This window comes from Botryllus schlosseri, chromosome 12 (assembly GCF_051294905.1).
Source record: "Botryllus schlosseri isolate E-star chromosome 12, Bs_hap1, whole genome shotgun sequence".
Classification (NCBI taxonomy): Eukaryota; Metazoa; Chordata; class Ascidiacea; order Stolidobranchia; family Styelidae; genus Botryllus; species Botryllus schlosseri.
The window spans coordinates 20,241,209-20,255,433 of NC_137247.1; positions in this window are offsets into that span (position 1 = coordinate 20,241,209).

The following is a 14,225-nucleotide window of genomic DNA, read 5'->3' on the forward strand; positions in this document are numbered from 1 at the left end:
CGGAGCAAAATTCACGAGTCAATTTCACGTCATCAAGTAATCGGTGACGATAAAAATCATTGTATCTTGCATGTTCGGATTGTTCGTCAAACGCTGGCGTAACTCGTGAGAGCGACCAATCATTCAATGACCGTGCGTTTTACTGAGCCTACATTATTCTCTCACAAATATATTGAGTATTGACCACAAACGAAGCGATCGAAGCTTGCAGCTTACGTTGTCGTAAACTAGTAGTAAAGTAGTTTAATACCAAAATAGCTCTTTCTGTTCTCTGTTCTTAACCGAACTTTTTGTTTTATTTTGAAATTGAAATCGAATATAATTTAAATACTCCTCAACCATTGGCGCAGATACGAATTGTATCATATCAATATGTATAAATGGGTGATGTATTGCATCTTATCAATTCGTTTCTTTATTCTTTATTTTGGCTGGTAACTATAAACTGAGGCTATGCAATTACTTAAGCAGTTTAACAGTTATACGTATATGTAAGCGATACTGCCCATTTTGCATGTATATTTAACTCTATATTCGTTCGTCGGTTCAGAATTAATGACCAATTAATCTGTAATTCAGACAGCTGGCGAAATGTAATGACGTAACCATGCTTTATACTTCGAAAAAGCAACTTGACTTGAATTTTGACTTGACTCGTGACTTGACTTGACTTGACTCGACTTGACTCGAGTCACCTCCAAAAATCGAGTGACTTGACTTGACTCGAGTCACCTTCGAAAATCGATTGACTTGACTTGACTCGAGTCAAAATGTGCAATGACTCGAAATGACTCGTGACTCGAAGGTAGTGACTTGATCCCAACACTGGTCTGTAGATCGAGCATTGGTTCGGTGTCTGACTTCTGATGATTGCGGCGTGTCCAGTAAATGTGCATACGACTCACGAACTACATAGGTGCCCGTAATACGATCACTCCACATATTGATCGTGATAAGGTGAGTTTGCATTACAAAATGCACCGGGTGCGCTCGGATTTTTAAACTACTCATATCTGATAAGCAGTCTTCCTAGTAACCGAGCTTGCTAGATAATTTTGCGAACTAATATGTGAGTTTTGGCCTGCATCGTGATTCAATTTTTAACATTACGCATGGACCGCCGTAAACAGATGTGATTATCAGCTCGCATCGTTCAGCGTCTGTAGATCGAGCATTGGTTCGGTTGCTGACTTCTGATGATTGCACCGTGTCCATAAATGTGCATACGACTCACGAAATAAATAGGCGCCCGTAATATGATGACTACACATTAGGGCTGTTCAAAAATAACTTTTTTTTTTCTGATTTCAGCCATTCACTGTTTAAATTGTCAGGTTGCCACAACAAAGGCTGCACACCAAATTTGGTTCAATTCGAACATGTCTAAGCGTCCGCAGAGCCAATTAAAATTTTTAATTTACTACGTAAAATTTAAAAAAAAAAATTCAAATGTTTCTCTCAACCCCATGAAAATGTTGAGATGTCTTCAAAGACCATGCCAATGAAATTTGAGTCAATTCCAACATGTAGAAACGGAGTTATTTGAGTTTTTCGTTGATAATTCTCGGATTATCCACCAATCAAGGATAATTGGAGAATTATCAACGAAAAACTCCAATAACTCCACTTCTACTAGTCCGAATTGAGTCAAATTTTTTTTGCATCGTCTCTGAAGACAGCTCAACAATTTCATGGGGTTGACAGAAAAATTTGAAAATTTTGTTTTTTCAATTTTCTTGTATAAATTTAAAATTTTAATTGGATCCGCGGAGCCCTATACTTGTTAGAATTGAACCAAATTTGGTGTGCAGCGTTTTTTAAGGTAACCTGACAATTTAATCACTGAATGGCTGGAATCCGGAAAAAAAAAGTTATTTTTGAACAGCCCTACTACACATATTGATAGTGAGAAGGTGAGTTCGCATTACAAAATGGACCGGATGCGCTCGGATTTTTAAACTACTCATATCTGATAAGCAGTCTTCCTAGTAACCGAGCTTGCTAGATAATTTTGCGAACTAATATGTGAGTTTTGGCCTGCATCGTGATTCGATTTTTAACATCACGCAAGATCCGCCCGAAACAGATGTGATTATCAGCTCGCCACCGATGGTTTGTTCAGCGTCTGTTGATCGAGCATTTGTTCGGTTTCTGACTTCTGATGATTGCGCCGTGTCCAGTACATGTGCATACGACTCACGAACTACATAGGCGCCCGTAATACGATCAGTCCACATACTGATTGTGATAAGGTGAGTTCGCATTACAAAATGCACCGGGTGCGCTCGGATTTTTAAACTAATCATATCTGATAAGCAGGCTTCCTAGTAACCGAGCTTGCTAGATAATTTTGCGAACTAATATGTGAGTTTTGGCCTGCATCGTGATTCGCTTTTTAACATCACGCAAGATCCGCCCGAAACAGATGTGATTATCAGCTCGCCACCGATTATTTGTTCAGCGTCTGTAGATCGAGCATTGGTTCGGTGTCTGACTTCTGATGATTGCGACGTGTCCAGTAAATGTGCATACGACTCACGAACTGCATAGACGCCCGTAATACGATCACTCCACACATTGATTATGATAAGGTGAGTTCGCATTACAAAATGCACCGGGTGCGCTCGGATTTTTAAACTAATTATATCTGATAATCAGGCTTCCTAGTAACCGAGCTTGCTAGATAATTTTGCGAACTAATATGTGAGTTTTGGCCTGCATCGTGATTCGATTTTTAACATCACGCAAGATCCGCCCGAAACAGATGTGATTATCAGCTCGCCACTGATTATTTGTTCAGCGTCTGTAGCAGTGTTGGGATGACTCGAGTCATGACTTGACTCGAGTCAGACTCGAGTCACCTTTTTGTATGACTTGACTTGACTCGAGTCACTTTGCTAAAATGACTTGACTTGACTTGACTCGGCGTATCAGAAATGTGGATTGACTTGTGACTCGGAGCAAAATTCACGAGTCAATTTCAAGTCATCAAGTAATCGGTGACGATAAAAATCATTGTATCTTGCATGTTCGGATTGTTCGTCAAACGCTGGCGTAACTCGTGAGAGCGACCAATCATTCAATGACCGTGCGTTTTACTGAGCCTACATTATTCTCTCACAAATATATTGAGTATTGACCACAAACGAAGCGATCGAAGCTTACAGCTTACGTTGTCGTTAACTAGTAGTAAAGTAGTTTAATACCAAAATAGCTCTTTCTGTTCTCTGTTCTTAACCGAACTTTTTGTTTTATTTTGAAATTGAAATCGAATATAATTTAAATACTCCTCAACCATTGGCGCAGATACGAATTGTATCATATCAATATGTATAAATGGGTGATGTATTGCATCTTATCAATTCGTTTCTTTATTCTTTATTTTGGCTGGTAACTATAAACTGAGGCTATGCAATTACTTAAGCAGTTTAACAGTTATACGTATATGTAAGCGATACTGCCCATTTTGCATGTATATTTAACTCTATATTCGTTCGTCGGTTCAGAATTAATGACCAATTAATCTGTAATTCAGACAGCTGGCGAAATGTAATGACGTAACCATGCTTTATACTTCGAAAAAGCAACTTGACTTGAATTTTGACTTGACTCGTGACTTGACTTGACTTGACTCGACTTGACTCGAGTCACCTCCAAAAATCGAGTGACTTGACTTGACTCGAGTCACCTTCGAAAATCGATTGACTTGACTTGACTCGAGTCAAAATGTGCAATGACTCGAAATGACTCGTGACTCGAAGGTAGTGACTTGATCCCAACACTGGTCTGTAGATCGAGCATTGGTTCGGTGTCTGACTTCTGATGATTGCGGCGTGTCCAGTAAATGTGCATACGACTCACGAACTACATAGGTGCCCGTAATACGATCACTCCACATATTGATCGTGATAAGGTGAGTTTGCATTACAAAATGCACCGGGTGCGCTCGGATTTTTAAACTACTCATATCTGATAAGCAGTCTTCCTAGTAACCGAGCTTGCTAGATAATTTTGCGAACTAATATGTGAGTTTTGGCCTGCATCGTGATTCAATTTTTAACATTACGCATGGACCGCCGTAAACAGATGTGATTATCAGCTCGCATCGTTCAGCGTCTGTAGATCGAGCATTGGTTCGGTTGCTGACTTCTGATGATTGCACCGTGTCCATAAATGTGCATACGACTCACGAAATAAATAGGCGCCCGTAATATGATGACTACACATTAGGGCTGTTCAAAAATAACTTTTTTTTTTCTGATTTCAGCCATTCACTGTTTAAATTGTCAGGTTGCCACAACAAAGGCTGCACACCAAATTTGGTTCAATTCGAACATGTCTAAGCGTCCGCAGAGCCAATTAAAATTTTTAATTTACTACGTAAAATTTAAAAAAAAAAATTCAAATGTTTCTCTCAACCCCATGAAAATGTTGAGATGTCTTCAAAGACCATGCCAATGAAATTTGAGTCAATTCCAACATGTAGAAACGGAGTTATTTGAGTTTTTCGTTGATAATTCTCGGATTATCCACCAATCAAGGATAATTGGAGAATTATCAACGAAAAACTCCAATAACTCCACTTCTACTAGTCCGAATTGAGTCAAATTTTTTTTGCATCGTCTCTGAAGACAGCTCAACAATTTCATGGGGTTGACAGAAAAATTTGAAAATTTTGTTTTTTCAATTTTCTTGTATAAATTTAAAATTTTAATTGGATCCGCGGAGCCCTATACTTGTTAGAATTGAACCAAATTTGGTGTGCAGCGTTTTTTAAGGTAACCTGACAATTTAATCACTGAATGGCTGGAATCCGGAAAAAAAAAGTTATTTTTGAACAGCCCTACTACACATATTGATAGTGATAAGGTGAGTTCGCATTACAAAATGGACCGGATGCGCTCGGATTTTTAAACTACTCATATCTGATAAGCAGTCTTCCTAGTAACCGAGCTTGCTAGATAATTTTGCGAACTAATATGTGAGTTTTGGCCTGCATCGTGATTCGCTTTTTAACATCACGCAAGATCCGCCCGAAACAGATGTGATTATCAGCTCGCCACCGATTATTTGTTCAGCGTCTGTAGATCGAGCATTGGTTCGGTGTCTGACTTCTGATGATTGCGGCGTGTCCAGTAAATGTGCATACGACTCACGAACTGCATAGACGCCCGTAATACGATCACCCCACACATTGATTATGATAAGGTGAGTTCGCATTACAAAATGCACCGGGTGCGCTCGGATTTTTAAACTAATTATATCTGATAATCAGGCTTCCTAGTAACCGAGCTTGCAAGATAATTTTGCGAACTAATATGTGAGTTTTGGCCTGCATCGTGATTCGATTTTTAACATCACGCAAGATCCGCCCGAAACAGATGTGATTATCAGCTCGCCACTGATTATTTGTTCAGCGTCTGTAGCAGTGTTGGGATGACTCGAGTCATGACTTGACTCGAGTCAGACTCGAGTCACCTTTTTGTATGACTTGACTTGACTCGAGTCACTTTGCTAAAATGACTTGACTTGACTTGACTCGGCGTATCAGAAATGTGGATTGACTTGTGACTCGGAGCAAAATTCACGAGTCAATTTCAAGTCATCAAGTAATCGGTGACGATAAAAATCATTGTATCTTGCATGTTCGGATTGTTCGTCAAACGCTGGCGTAACTCGTGAGAGCGACCAATCATTCAATGACCGTGCGTTTTACTGAGCCTACTTTATTCTCTCACAAATATATTGAGTATTGACCACAAACGAAGCGATCGAAGCTTACAGCTTACGTTGTCGTAAACTAGTAGTAAAGTAGTTTAATACCAAAATAGCTCTTTCTGTTCTCTGTTCTTAACCGAACTTTTTGTTTTATTTTGAAATTGAAATCGAATATAATTTAAATACTCCTCAACCATTGGCGCAGATACGAATTGTATCATATCAATATGTATAAATGGGTGATGTATTGCATCTTATCAATTCGTTTCTTTATTCTTTATTTTGGCTGGTAACTATAAACTGAGGCTATGCAATTACTTAAGCAGTTTAACAGTTATACGTATATGTAAGCGATACTGCCCATTTTGCATGTATATTTAACTCTATATTCGTTCGTCGGTTCAGAATTAATGACCAATTAATCTGTAATTCAGACAGCTGGCGAAATGTAATGACGTAACCATGCTTTATACTTCGAAAAAGCAACTTGACTTGAATTTTGACTTGACTCGTGACTTGACTTGACTTGACTCGACTTGACTCGAGTCACCTCCAAAAATCGAGTGACTTGACTTGACTCGAGTCACCTTCGAAAATCGATTGACTTGACTTGACTCGAGTCAAAATGTGCAATGACTCGAAATGACTCGTGACTCGAAGGTAGTGACTTGATCCCAACACTGGTCTGTAGATCGAGCATTGGTTCGGTGTCTGACTTCTGATGATTGCGGCGTGTCCAGTAAATGTGCATACGACTCACGAACTACATAGGTGCCCGTAATACGATCACTCCACATATTGATCGTGATAAGGTGAGTTTGCATTACAAAATGCACCGGGTGCGCTCGGATTTTTAAACTACTCATATCTGATAAGCAGTCTTCCTAGTAACCGAGCTTGCTAGATAATTTTGCGAACTAATATGTGAGTTTTGGCCTGCATCGTGATTCAATTTTTAACATTACGCATGGACCGCCGTAAACAGATGTGATTATCAGCTCGCATTGTTCAGCGTCTGTAGATCGAGCATTGGTTCGGTTGCTGACTTCTGATGATTGCAACGTGTCCATAAATGTGCATACGACTCACGAAATAAATAGGCGCCCGTAATATGATGACTACACATTAGGGCTGTTCAAAAATAACTTTTTTTTTTCTGATTTCAGCCATTCACTGTTTAAATTGTCAGGTTGCCACAACAAAGGCTGCACACCAAATTTGGTTCAATTCGAACATGTCTAAGCGTCCGCAGAGCCAATTAAAATTTTTAATTTACTACGTAAAATTTAAAAAAAAAATTTCAAATGTTTCTCTCAACCCCATGAAAATGTTGAGATGTCTTCAAAGACCATGCCAATGAAATTTGAGTCAATTCCAACATGTAGAAACGGAGTTATTTGAGTTTTTCGTTGATAATTCTCGGATTATCCACCAATCAAGGATAATTGGAGAATTATCAACGAAAAACTCCAATAACTCCACTTCTACTAGTCCGAATTGAGTCAAATTTTTTTTGCATCGTCTCTGAAGACAGCTCAACAATTTCATGGGGTTGACAGAAAAATTTGAAAATTTTGTTTTTTCAATTTTCTTGTATAAATTTAAAATTTTAATTGGATCCGCGGAGCCCTATACTTGTTAGAATTGAACCAAATTTGGTGTGCAGCGTTTTTTAAGGTAACCTGACAATTTAATCACTGAATGGCTGGAATCCGGAAAAAAAAAGTTATTTTTGAACAGCCCTACTACACATATTGATAGTGAGAAGGTGAGTTCGCATTACAAAATGGACCGGATGCGCTCGGATTTTTAAACTACTCATTTCTGATAAGCAGTCTTCCTAGTAACCGAGCTTGCTAGATAATTTTGCGAACTAATATGTTAGTTTTGGCCTGCATCGTGATTCGATTTTTAACATCACGCAAGATCCGCCCGAAACAGATGTGATTATCAGCTCGCCACCGATGGTTTGTTCAGCGTCTGTTGATCGAGCATTTGTTCGGTTTCTGACTTCTGATGATTGCGCCGTGTCCAGTAAATGTGCATACGACTCACGAACTACATAGGCGCCCGTAATACGATCAGTCCACATACTGATTGTGATAAGGTGAGTTCGCATTACAAAATGCACCGGGTGCGCTCGGATTTTTAAACTAATCATATCTGATAAGCAGGCTTCCTAGTAACCGAGCTTGCTAGATAATTTTGCGAACTAATATGTGAGTTTTGGCCTGCATCGTGATTCGCTTTTTAACATCACGCAAGATCCGCCCGAAACAGATGTGATTATCAGCTCGCCACCGATTATTTGTTCAGCGTCTGTAGATCGAGCATTGGTTCGGTGTCTGACTTCTGATGATTGCGGCGTGTCCAGTAAATGTGCATACGACTCACGAACTGCATAGACGCCCGTAATACGATCACTCCACACATTGATTATGATAAGGTGAGTTCGCATTACAAAATGCACCGGGTGCGCTCGGATTTTTAAACTAATTATATCTGATAATCAGGCTTCCTAGTAACCGAGCTTGCTAGATAATTTTGCGAACTAATATGTGAGTTTTGGCCTGCATCGTGATTCGATTTTTAACATCACGCAAGATCCGCCCGAAACAGATGTGATTATCAGCTCGCCACTGATTATTTGTTCAGCGTCTGTAGCAGTGTTGGGATGACTCGAGTCATGACTTGACTCGAGTCAGACTCGAGTCACCTTTTTGTATGACTTGACTTGACTCGAGTCACTTTGCTAAAATGACTTGACTTGACTTGACTCGGCGTATCAGAAATGTGGATTGACTTGTGACTCGGAGCAAAATTCACGAGTCAATTTCAAGTCATCAAGTAATCGGTGACGATAAAAATCATTGTATCTTGCATGTTCGGATTGTTCGTCAAACGCTGGCGTAACTCGTGAGAGCGACCAATCATTCAATGACCGTGCGTTTTACTGAGCCTACATTATTCTCTCACAAATATATTGAGTATTGACCACAAACGAAGCGATCGAAGCTTACAGCTTACGTTGTCGTAAACTAGTAGTAAAGTAGTTTAATACCAAAATAGCTCTTTCTGTTCTCTGTTCTTAACCGAACTTTTTGTTTTATTTTGAAATTGAAATCGAATATAATTTAAATACTCCTCAACCATTGGCGCAGATACGAATTGTATCATATCAATATGTATAAATGGGTGATGTATTGCATCTTATCAATTCGTTTCTTTATTCTTTATTTTGGCTGGTAACTATAAACTGAGGCTATGCAATTACTTAAGCAGTTTAACAGTTATACGTATATGTAAGCGATACTGCCCATTTTGCATGTATATTTAACTCTATATTCGTTCGTCGGTTCAGAATTAATGACCAATTAATCTGTAATTCAGACAGCTGGCGAAATGTAATGACGTAACCATGCTTTATACTTCGAAAAAGCAACTTGACTTGAATTTTGACTTGACTCGTGACTTGACTTGACTTGACTCGACTTGACTCGAGTCACCTCCAAAAATCGAGTGACTTGACTCGACTCGAGTCACCTTCGAAAATCGATTGACTTGACTTGACTCGAGTCAAAATGTGCAATGACTCGAAATGACTCGTGACTCGAAGGTAGTGACTTGATCCCAACACTGGTCTGTAGATCGAGCATTGGTTCGGTGTCTGACTTCTGATGATTGCGGCATGTCCAGTAAATGTGCATACGACTCACGAACTACATAGGTGCCCGTAATACGATCACTCCACATATTGATCGTGATAAGGTGAGTTCGCATTACAAAATGCACCGGGTGCGCTCGGATTTTTAAACTACTCATATCTGATAAGGAGTCTTCCTAGTAACCGAGCTTGCTAGATAATTTTGCGAACTAATATGTGAGTTTTGGCTTGCATCGTGATTCGATTTTTAACATCACGCAAGATCCGCCAGAAACAGATGTGATTATCAGCTCGCCACCGATGGTTTGTTCAGCGTCTGTAGATCGAGCATTGGTTCGGTGTCTGACTTCTGATGATTGCGCCGTGTCCAGTAAATGTGCATACGAATCACGAACTACAGAGGTGCCCGTAATACGATCACTCCACATATTGATCGTGATAAGGTGAGTTCGCATTACAAAATGCACCGGGTGCGCTCGGATTTTTAAACTACTCATATCTGATAAGCAGTCTTCCTAGTAACCGAGCTTGCTAGATAATTTTGCGAACTAATATGTGAGTTTTGGCCTGCATCGTGATTCGATTTTTAACATCACGCAAGATCCGCCCGAAACAGATGTGATTATCAGCTCGCCACCGATGGTTTGTTTAGCGTCTGTAGATCGAGCATTTGTTCGGTTTCTGACTTCTGATGATTGCGCCGTGTCCAGTAAATGTGCATACGACTCACGAACTACATAGGCAACCGTAATACGATCACTCTACACATTGATCGTGATAAGGTGAGTTCGCTTTACAAAATGCACCGGGTGCGCTCGGATTTTTAAACTAGTCATATCTGATAAGCAGGCTTCCTAGTAACCGAGCTTGCTAGATAATTTTGCGAACTAATATGTGAGTTTTGGCCTGCATCGTGATTCGCTTTTTAACATCACGCAAGATCCGCCCGAAACAGATGTGATTATCAGCTCGCCACCGATTATTTGTTCAGCGTCTGTAGATCGAGCATTGGTTCGGTGTCTGACTTCTGATGATTGCGGCGTGTCCAGTAAATGTGCATACGACTCACGAACTGCATAGACGCCCGTAATACGATCACTCCACACATTGATTATGATAAGGTGAGTTCGCATTACAAAATGCACCGGGTGCGCTCGGATTTTTAAACTAATTATATCTGATAATCAGGCTTCCTAGTAACCGAGCTTGCTAGATAATTTTGCGAACTAATATGTGAGTTTTGGCCTGCATCGTGATTCGATTTTTAACATCACGCAAGATCCGCCCGAAACAGATGTGATTATCAGCTCGCCACTGATTATTTGTTCAGCGTCTGTAGCAGTGTTGGGATGACTCGAGTCATGACTTGACTCGAGTCAGACTCGAGTCACCTTTTTGTATGACTTGACTTGACTCGAGTCACTTTGCTAAAATGACTTGACTTGACTTGACTCGGCGTATCAGAAATGTGGATTGACTTGTGACTCGGAGCAAAATTCACGAGTCAATTTCAAGTCATCAAGTAATCGGTGACGATAAAAATCATTGTATCTTGCATGTTCGGATTGTTCGTCAAACGCTGGCGTAACTCGTGAGAGCGACCAATCATTCAATGACCGTGCGTTTTACTGAGCCTACATTATTCTCTCACAAATATATTGAGTATTGACCACAAACGAAGCGATCGAAGCTTACAGCTTACGTTGTCGTAAACTAGTAGTAAAGTAGTTTAATACCAAAATAGCTCTTTCTGTTCTCTGTTCTTAACCGAACTTTTTGTTTTATTTTGAAATTGAAATCGAATATAATTTAAATACTCCTCAACCATTGGCGCAGATACGAATTGTATCATATCAATATGTATAAATGGGTGATGTATTGCATCTTATCAATTCGTTTCTTTATTCTTTATTTTGGCTGGTAACTATAAACTGAGGCTATGCAATTACTTAAGCAGTTTAACAGTTATACGTATATGTAAGCGATACTGCCCATTTTGCATGTATATTTAACTCTATATTCGTTCGTCGGTTCAGAATTAATGACCAATTAATCTGTAATTCAGACAGCTGGCGAAATGTAATGACGTAACCATGCTTTATACTTCGAAAAAGCAACTTGACTTGAATTTTGACTTGACTCGTGACTTGACTTGACTTGACTCGACTTGACTCGAGTCACCTCCAAAAATCGAGTGACTTGACTTGACTCGAGTCACCTTCGAAAATCGATTGACTTGACTTGACTCGAGTCAAAATGTGCAATGACTCGAAATGACTCGTGACTCGAAGGTAGTGACTTGATCCCAACACTGGTCTGTAGATCGAGCATTGGTTCGGTGTCTGACTTCTGATGATTGCGGCGTGTCCAGTAAATGTGCATACGACTCACGAACTACATAGGTGCCCGTAATACGATCACTCCACATATTGATCGTGATAAGGTGAGTTTGCATTACAAAATGCACCGGGTGCGCTCGGATTTTTAAACTACTCATATCTGATAAGCAGTCTTCCTAGTAACCGAGCTTGCTAGATAATTTTGCGAACTAATATGTGAGTTTTGGCCTGCATCGTGATTCAATTTTTAACATTACGCATGGACCGCCGTAAACAGATGTGATTATCAGCTCGCATCGTTCAGCGTCTGTAGATCGAGCATTGGTTCGGTTGCTGACTTCTGATGATTGCACCGTGTCCATAAATGTGCATACGACTCACGAAATAAATAGGCGCCCGTAATATGATGACTACACATTAGGGCTGTTCAAAAATAACTTTTTTTTTTCTGATTTCAGCCATTCACTGTTTAAATTGTCAGGTTGCCACAACAAAGGCTGCACACCAAATTTGGTTCAATTCGAACATGTCTAAGCGTCCGCAGAGCCAATTAAAATTTTTAATTTACTACGTAAAATTTAAAAAAAAAAATTCAAATGTTTCTCTCAACCCCATGAAAATGTTGAGATGTCTTCAAAGACCATGCCAATGAAATTTGAGTCAATTCCAACATGTAGAAACGGAGTTATTTGAGTTTTTCGTTGATAATTCTCGGATTATCCACCAATCAAGGATAATTGGAGAATTATCAACGAAAAACTCCAATAACTCCACTTCTACTAGTCCGAATTGAGTCAAATTTTTTTTGCATCGTCTCTGAAGACAGCTCAACAATTTCATGGGGTTGACAGAAAAATTTGAAAATTTTGTTTTTTCAATTTTCTTGTATAAATTTAAAATTTTAATTGGATCCGCGGAGCCCTATACTTGTTAGAATTGAACCAAATTTGGTGTGCAGCGTTTTTTAAGGTAACCTGACAATTTAATCACTGAATGGCTGGAATCCGGAAAAAAAAAGTTATTTTTGAACAGCCCTACTACACATATTGATAGTGAGAAGGTGAGTTCGCATTACAAAATGGACCGGATGCGCTCGGATTTTTAAACTACTCATATCTGATAAGCAGTCTTCCTAGTAACCGAGCTTGCTAGATAATTTTGCGAACTAATATGTGAGTTTTGGCCTGCATCGTGATTCGATTTTTAACATCACGCAAGATCCGCCCGAAACAGATGTGATTATCAGCTCGCCACCGATGGTTTGTTCAGCGTCTGTTGATCGAGCATTTGTTCGGTTTCTGACTTCTGATGATTGCGCCGTGTCCAGTACATGTGCATACGACTCACGAACTACATAGGCGCCCGTAATACGATCAGTCCACATACTGATTGTGATAAGGTGAGTTCGCATTACAAAATGCACCGGGTGCGCTCGGATTTTTAAACTAATCATATCTGATAAGCAGGCTTCCTAGTAACCGAGCTTGCTAGATAATTTTGCGAACTAATATGTGAGTTTTGGCCTGCATCGTGATTCGCTTTTTAACATCACGCAAGATCCGCCCGAAACAGATGTGATTATCAGCTCGCCACCGATTATTTGTTCAGCGTCTGTAGATCGAGCATTGGTTCGGTGTCTGACTTCTGATGATTGCGACGTGTCCAGTAAATGTGCATACGACTCACGAACTGCATAGACGCCCGTAATACGATCACTCCACACATTGATTATGATAAGGTGAGTTCGCATTACAAAATGCACCGGGTGCGCTCGGATTTTTAAACTAATTATATCTGATAATCAGGCTTCCTAGTAACCGAGCTTGCTAGATAATTTTGCGAACTAATATGTGAGTTTTGGCCTGCATCGTGATTCGATTTTTAACATCACGCAAGATCCGCCCGAAACAGATGTGATTATCAGCTCGCCACTGATTATTTGTTCAGCGTCTGTAGCAGTGTTGGGATGACTCGAGTCATGACTTGACTCGAGTCAGACTCGAGTCACCTTTTTGTATGACTTGACTTGACTCGAGTCACTTTGCTAAAATGACTTGACTTGACTTGACTCGGCGTATCAGAAATGTGGATTGACTTGTGACTCGGAGCAAAATTCACGAGTCAATTTCAAGTCATCAAGTAATCGGTGACGATAAAAATCATTGTATCTTGCATGTTCGGATTGTTCGTCAAACGCTGGCGTAACTCGTGAGAGCGACCAATCATTCAATGACCGTGCGTTTTACTGAGCCTACATTATTCTCTCACAAATATATTGAGTATTGACCACAAACGAAGCGATCGAAGCTTACAGCTTACGTTGTCGTAAACTAGTAGTAAAGTAGTTTAATACCAAAATAGCTCTTTCTGTTCTCTGTTCTTAACCGAACTTTTTGTTTTATTTTGAAATTGAAATCGAATATAATTTAAATACTCCTCAACCATTGGCGCAGATACGAATTGTATCATATCAATATGTATAAATGGGTGATGTATTGCATCTT